The sequence below is a fragment of the Cryptomeria japonica genome, unplaced genomic scaffold, assembly GCF_030272615.1.
Source record: "Cryptomeria japonica unplaced genomic scaffold, Sugi_1.0 HiC_scaffold_377, whole genome shotgun sequence".
Classification (NCBI taxonomy): domain Eukaryota; kingdom Viridiplantae; phylum Streptophyta; class Pinopsida; order Cupressales; family Cupressaceae; genus Cryptomeria; species Cryptomeria japonica.
The window spans coordinates 1-7500 of NW_026729198.1; the positions used below are offsets into that span (position 1 = coordinate 1).

At 62.9% G+C, this 7500-nt stretch overlaps 1 non-coding gene across 1 annotated transcript; it reads left to right on the forward strand.

Annotated features, from left to right (window-relative positions):
- The first annotated feature begins 5366 nt into the window (after positions 1-5366).
- LOC131871188 (5S ribosomal RNA) lies at positions 5367-5485 on the forward strand. Its single transcript, XR_009369461.1, has one exon. It is a non-coding gene; the product is annotated as a 5S ribosomal RNA (ribosomal RNA).
- Positions 5486-7500: the final 2015 nt, after the last annotated feature.

The window sequence follows — 7500 nt, forward strand, 5'->3', positions numbered from 1 at the left end:
GGAAGAGCCAATGCGAGAAACCCCACCAAACGCTCTGACAAAAAAAGAGGGGGCGCTCCAGTAACCCCGCTTCGGAGCGCACCCTGGGCAAACCCAGCCAAGGTGCCCACCCCGGCCAAGGTGCAGGCGAGGTGCGCACCCGGGGCAAACCGGGCTCCGACAACGTGCACGCCGCACCTTGGAGCACACTTCGTAGCGCTCCCGGGTGCGCACCTCAGAGCACACCAAGGTGGGCAGCGAGGTGCGCACCTTTGATGCGCTGCCTTCACTAATTTCCAGAAAAGGCAAAAAAAAAAGGAGATTTTAAAATTTCCGTTTTGAAAGATAGTGAAAAAAACGGAACGCGCGTGCCATCTTGAGCCCGCCCTGGTGCGCAGCCCAGGTAAGGTGCCCACCCTGGCAAAGGTGCGCACCCGGGCAATTAACCCTACTTCCGACTTCGTGCGCGCCAGGGTGGCAACCGGGCCTCGGAAGAGCCAATGCGAGAAACCCCACCAAACGCTCCGACAAAAAAAGAGGCGGCGCTCCAATAACCCCGCTTCGGAGCGCAGCCGGGGCAAACCCAGCCAAGGTGCCCACCCCGACGAAGGTGCACGCGAGGTGCGCACCCGGGGCAAACCGGGCTCCGACAACGTGCACGCAGCACCTTGGAGCACACTTCGAAGCACTCCCGGGTGCCCACCGGCGTTGCGCACCGTGGTGGGCAGCGAGGTGCGCACCTTTGATGCGCTGCCTTCACTAATTTCCAGAAAAAGGCAAAAAAAAATGAGATTTTAAAATTTCCGTTTTGAAAGATAGTGAAAAAAAAGGAACGCGGGTGCCATCTTGAGCCCGCCCTGGTGCGCAGCCCAGGCAAGGCATGCGCACCAAGGTGCCCACCCGAGGTGCACACCCGGGGCAAACCGGGCTCCGACTTCGTGCAGGCCGCACCTTGGAGCACACTTCGGAGCGCTCCTTGGTGCGCACCATGGTGCCCACCAGGGCGCGCAACCCAGCCAAGGTCTGCACACCAAGGTGCCCACCCCGGTGAAGGTGCACGCGAGGTGCGCACCCGGGGCAAACCGGGCTCCGACTTCGTGCACGCCATGGTGCCCACCGCGGCGAAGGTGCACGCGAGGTGCGCACCCGGGGCAAACCGGGCTCCGACTTCGTGCACGCCGCACCTTGGAGCACACTTCGGAGCGCTCCTTGGTGCGCACCATGGTGCCCACCAGGGCGCGCAACCCAGCCAAGGTGTGCGCACCAAGGTGCACGCGAGGTGCGCACCCGGGGCAAACCGGGGTCCGACTTCGTGCACGCCGCACCTTGGAGCACACATCGGAGCGCTCCCAGGTTCGCACCAGCGTTGCGCACCTTTGATGCGCTGCCTTCACTAATTTCAAGAAAAGGCAAAAAAAAACGAGATTTTAAAATTTCCGTTCTGAAAGATAGTGAAAAAAACGGAACGCGGGTGCCATCTTGAGCCCTTCCTGGTGCGCAGCCCAGGCAAGTTGTGCGCACCAAGGTGCCCACCCTGGCGGAGGTGCGCGCCCGGGGCAATCCGGGCTCCGACTTCGTGCACTGCATGGTGCCCACCAAGGCGCGCAACCCAGCCAAGGTGCCCACCGCAGCGAAGGTGCACGCGAGGTGCGCACCCGAGGTGCACACCCGGGGCAAACCGGGCTCCGACTTCGTGCACGCCGCACCTTGGAGCACACTTCAGAGCGCTCCTTGGTGCGCACCAGGGCGCGCAACCCAGCCGAGGTGCCCACCCCGGCGAAGGTGCACGCGAGGTGCGCACCCGGGGCAAACCGGGCTCCGACTTCGTGCACGCCATGGTGCCCACCGCGGCGAAGGTGCGCACCCGGGGCAAACCGGGCTCCGACTTCGTGCACGCCGCACCTTGGAGCACACTTCGGAGCGCTCCTTGGTGCGCACCATGGTGCCCACCAGGCCGCGCAACCCAGCCAAGGTGTGCGCACCAAGGTGCACGCGAGGTGCGCACCCGGGGCAAACCGGGGTCCGACTTCGTGCACGCCGCACCTTGGAGCACACATCGGGGCGCTCCCGGGTTCGCACCGGCGTTGCGCACCGTGGTGGGCACCTCGGAGCACACCAAGGTGGGCAGCGAGGTGCGCACCTTTGATGCGATGCCTTCACTAATTTCCATAAAAGGCAAAAAAAAAACGAGATTTTAAAATTTCCGTTTTGAAAGATAGTGAGAAAAAGGGAATGCTGGTGCCATCTTGAGCCCGCCCTGGTGCGCAGCCCAGCCAAGGTTTGCGCACCAAGGTGCCCACCCTGGCGAAGGTGCGCGCCCGGGCAATTAACCCAACTTCCAACTTCGCGCGCGCCAGGGTGGGAGCGCACCCAACAACCGGGCCTGGGAAGAGCCAATGCGAGAAACCCCACCAAACTCTCTGACAAAAAAAGAGGGGGCGCTCCAGTAACCCCGCTTCGGAGCGCACCCTGGGCAAACCCAGCCAAGGTGCCCACCCCGGCCAAGGTGCAGGCGAGGTGCGCACCCGGGGCAAACCGGGCTCCGACAACGTGCACGCCGCACCTTGGAGCACACTTCGTAGCGCTCCCGGGTGCGCACCTCAGAGCACACCAAGGTGGGCAGCGAGGTGCGCACCTTTGATGCGCTGCCTTCACTAATTTCCAGAAAAGGCAAAAAAAAAAGGAGATTTTAAAATTTCCGTTTTGAAAGATAGTGAAAAAAACGGAACGCGCGTGCCATCTTGAGCCCGCCCTGGTGCGCAGCCCAGGTAAGGTGCCACCCTGGCAAAGGTGCGCACCCGGGCAATTAACCCTACTTCCGACTTCGTGCGCGCCAGGGTGGCAACCGGGCCTCGGAAGAGCCAATGCGAGAAACCCCACCAAACGCTCCGACAAAAAAAGAGGCGGCGCTCCAATAACCCCGCTTCGGAGCGCAGCCGGGGCAAACCAAGCCAAGGTGCCCACCCCGACGAAGGTGCACGCGAGGTGCGCACCCGGGGCAAACCGGGCTCCGACAACGTGCACGCAGCACCTTGGAGCACACTTCGAAGCACTCCCGGGTGCCCACCGGCGTTGCGCACCGTGGTGGGCAGCGAGGTGCGCACCTTTGATGCGCTGCCTTCACTAATTTCCAGAAAAAGGCAAAAAAAAATGAGATTTTAAAATTTCCGTTTTGAAAGATAGTGAAAAAAAAGGAACGCGGGTGCCATCTTGAGCCCGCCCTGGTGCGCAGCCCAGGCAAGGCATGCGCACCAAGGTGCCCACCCGAGGTGCACACCCGGGGCAAACCGGGCTCCGACTTCGTGCAGGCCGCACCTTGGAGCACACTTCGGAGCGCTCCTTGGTGCGCACCATGGTGCCCACCGGGGCGCACCCGAGGCAAACCGGGCTCCGACTTCGTGCACGCCGCACCTTGGAGCACACATCGGAGCGCTCCCAGGTTCGCACCAGCGTTGCGCACCTTTGATGCGCTGCCTTCACTAATTTCCAGAAAAGGCAAAAAAAAACGATATTTTAAAATTTCCGTTCTGAAAGATAGTGAAAAAAACGGAACGCGGGTGCCATCTTGAGCCCTTCCTGATGCGCAGCCCAGGCAAGTTGTGCGCACCAAGGTGCCCACCCTGGCGGAGGTGCGCGCCCGGGGCAAACCGGGCTCCGACTTCGTGCACTGCATGGTGCCCACCAAGGCGCGCAACCCAGCCAAGGTGCCCACCGCAGCGAAGGTGCACGCGAGGTGCGCACCCGAGGTGCACACCCGGGGCAAACCGGGCTCCGACTTCGTGCACGCCGCACCTTGGAGCACACTTCAGAGCGCTCCTTGGTACGCACCAGGGCGCGCAACCCAGCCAAGGTGCTCACCCCGGCGAAGGTGCACGCGAGGTGCGCACCCGGGGCAAACCGGGCTCGGACTTCGTGCACGCCGCACCTTGGAGCACACATCGGAGCGCTCCCGGGTTCGCACCAGCATTGCGCACCTTTGATGCGCTGCCTTCACTAATTTCCAGAAAAGGCAAAAAAAAGAAAAAAATGAGATTTTAAAATTTCCGTTTTGAAAGATAGTGAAAAAAACGGAACGCGGGTGCCATCTTGAGCCCGCCCTGGTGTGCAGCCCAGGCAAGTTGTGCGCACCAAGGCACCCACCCTGGCCAAGGTGGGTCACGGGGTGGGTCCTAGGGTGGGTAACGGGGTGGGTACTAAGGTGCGTGCCAAGGTGGGTCATAGGGTGGGTGCCAAGGTGGGCACCAGGGTGGGTGTGCACCAACCCTAGCCAGGGTAGGTCACGGGGTGGTTGTCGGGGTGGGCGTCAAGGAGCCAAGGTGGGTGGCAAGTAGCCAAGTTGCGTGCCAAGGTGGGTGTCGGGGTGGGTGCCAAGGATCCAAGGTGGGTGCCAAGGAACCAAGGTGGGTGTCTGGGTGGGTGCCGAGGTGGGAGCCAGGGTGGGTCCCAAGGTGAGTGCAAAGGTGGGTGCCAGGGTCAAGGTGAGTGCCAATGTGGGTTCCAAGGTGCCAGGGTCAGGGTGAGTGCCAATGTGGGTTCAAAGGTGCTAAGTTGGGTGCGAGGTTGGGTGCGAGGGTGGGTGGGTGCCAAGGTGTGCTAGGTGGAAGCCCGGGTGGGTCGGCATCCCATGGGTGTCGAGTTGGGTGCCTGATGGGTGCTTCTTGTCAAGTTTTAGTCGTCGGGACTCATTTCGAGCCTTAGAGGTCGTTTCTTGTCCGGTTGCCCTGTCTTCGACCTGGGAACCCAATTTTGGTCCTCGGGTCCCATTTTTTTTTGTCTCGCATCCCACTTTTGGCCTGTGGCCTTTTCGGGGTCGATTCTCGTTTTGGGCATCAGAGCATGTTTCTTCTCCTAAAACCCAATATTTGTTTATTAAGTCTCGGAACACATTTTTGTTCTCGTGGACCCATCATGGGTCTTGGAACGCATTTGTGGTCCTTGGGTCCCATTTTGCATCCCGAAACTTGTGTTTTGGTGCTTGATCCCTATTTTGGGTGCCCACCTTGCACCAAGTGCGCACCCGGGGCAAACCGAGCGCCTTGGTGCACCGGGGCAAGATCGAGCGTGCACCCGAGGCGCCCCGAACATGCACCAAGGTGCACTCGGCCCACATGTGAGCGCAGGTCGTTGCGCCCGAGGTGGTGTGTGGGCACCGCGTTGCAGACGGGACACTGCACGCACACGACGCCCCCTACAGGTGCACGCACGTAGGCCGGGCCGGGTGCACACCCGACGCCCTAGCAAGGTGCGCGCACCCGGGCAGGGCTCACACTTGGCGAACGGGGCGCACTTCGCGAGGGAGGGTGTGCACCTCGACGGGGGTGGGTGGCCGGGGTGGATTCGCACGTGGGTCGCGGTTTGCTAAGTACACACTGCGACAAGCTCATAACGGGTGCGATCATACCAGCGTTAGTGCACCGGATCCCATCAGAACTCCGCAGTTAAGCGCGCTTGGGCCGGAGTAGTACTGGGATGGGTGACCTCCCGGGAAGTCCCGGTGTTGCACCCTTTTTTAGTTTTTCGCCGGGCATCGCAATGCTATTTGAATAAACCTTTTGCCCGTTTGCGTTCTCGTCGGGGCCGGGCCGGGCCGGGGTGCGCTGCCCGCACTACCGCGCGCGCGGGGGCGACACCGAGCGCGCACCCGAGGCGCCCCGAGCACACAGGCCACGGTGCAACCCGGGCGTTGTGCGCGCACCCCGGTGCGCCCGAGGTGCTGCGCGCGCACCCAGGTGAAATCGGTGTGCACCTCGGCCAGTGCGCGCTCGGTCGAGTCGCGCACGTTGGCCAAGGTGCACGGTGATGTTTCTTACTCTAAGGTTCCGCACCAGACGCCCGGGACAGGTGAGCGAAGCTGGGCGGGGCCGGGTGCGCGGCCGGGGCAGGTGCACGCAGCTGGAGAGAGCTTTGGAGCACACTTCGGAGCGCACCAATGATGCGCTCCATTCAAAAGTTTCCTGAAAAGGCAAAAAAAGTTGAGATTATAGAATTTCCCACTTGAGAGATTGTAAAAAAAAAAAATTTAAAATGAAGGAAACGCGGGTGCCAAGGTGTGCGCAGCCCAGCCAAGGTGTGCGCACCAAGGCGCCCACCCTGGCGAAGGTGCACGCAAGGTGCGCACCCGAGGCAAACCGGACAATTAACCCAACTTTCGACTTCGCGCGCACCTTGGAGCGCACTTCGGAGCGCTCCTTGGTGCGCACCAATCTTGGGCACCTCGGAGTGCACCATGGCGCCCACCAAGGTGCGCACCCGGGGCAAACCGAGCTCCGACTTCGTGCGCACCTTGGAGCGCACGAAAGGTGCGCACCATGGCGCCCACCAAGGTGCGCAGCCCAGCCAAGGCGTGCGCATCAAGGTGCGCACCCTGGCGAAGGTGCGCACCCGGGGCAAACCGAGCTCCGACTTCGTGCGCACCTTGGAGCGCACAAAAGGTGCGCAACCCAGCCAAGGTGTGCGCACCCCGGTCAAACCGAGCTCCGAATCGTGCGCACCAGAGGTGCACGCCATCGTGCGCACCTTGGAGCACACTTCGGAGCCCTCCTTGGTGCGCGCCGATGTTGCGCACCTCGGAGCGCACCCGGGGAAAACAATGCAATTAACCCGACTTTCGACTTCGTGGGCACCTCGGAGCGCTCTCGGGTTCGCACCTCGGAGCACACCGAGGTGCGCACCTTTGATGCGCTGCCTTCACCAATTTCCAGAAAAGGCAAGAAAACATTGAGAAGGTGTGCGCACCGAGGTGCCCACCCTGGCGAAGGTGCACGCGAGGTGCGCACCCGGGGCAAACCGGGCTCCGACTTCGTGCACGCCGCACCTTGGAGCACACTTCGGAGCGCTCCTTGGTGCGCACCAGGGCGCGCAACCCAGCCGAGGTGCCCACCCCGGCGAAGGTGCACGCGAGGTGCGCACCCGGGGCAAACCGGGCTCCGACTTCGTGCACGCCATGGTGCCCACCGCGGCGAAGGTGCACGCGAGGTGCGCACCCGGGGCAAACCGGGCTCCGACTTCGTGCACGCCGCACCTTGGAGCACACTTCGGAGCGCTCCTTGGTGCGCACCATGGTGCCCACCAGGGCGCGCAACCCCGCCGAAGGTGCACGCGAGGTGCGCACCCGGGGCAAACCGGGCTCCGACTTCGTGCACGCCGCACCTTGGAGCACACTTCGGAGCGCTCCTTGGTGCGCACCATGGTGCCCACCAGGGCACGCAACCCCGCCGAAGGTGCACGCGAGGTGCGCACCCGGGGCAAACCGGGCTCCGACTTCGTGCACGCCGCACCTTGGAGCACACTTCGGAGCGCTCCTTGGTGCGCACCAGGGCGCGCAACCCAGCCGAGGTGCCCACCCCGGCGAAGGTGCGTACCCGGGGCAAACCGGGCTCCGACTTCGTGCACGCCGCACCTTGGAGCACACTTCGGAGCGCTCCTTGGTGCGCACCATGGTGCCCACCAGGCCGCGCAACCCAGCCAAGGTGTGCGCACCAAGGTGCACGCGAGGTGCGCACCCGGGGCAAACCGGGGTCC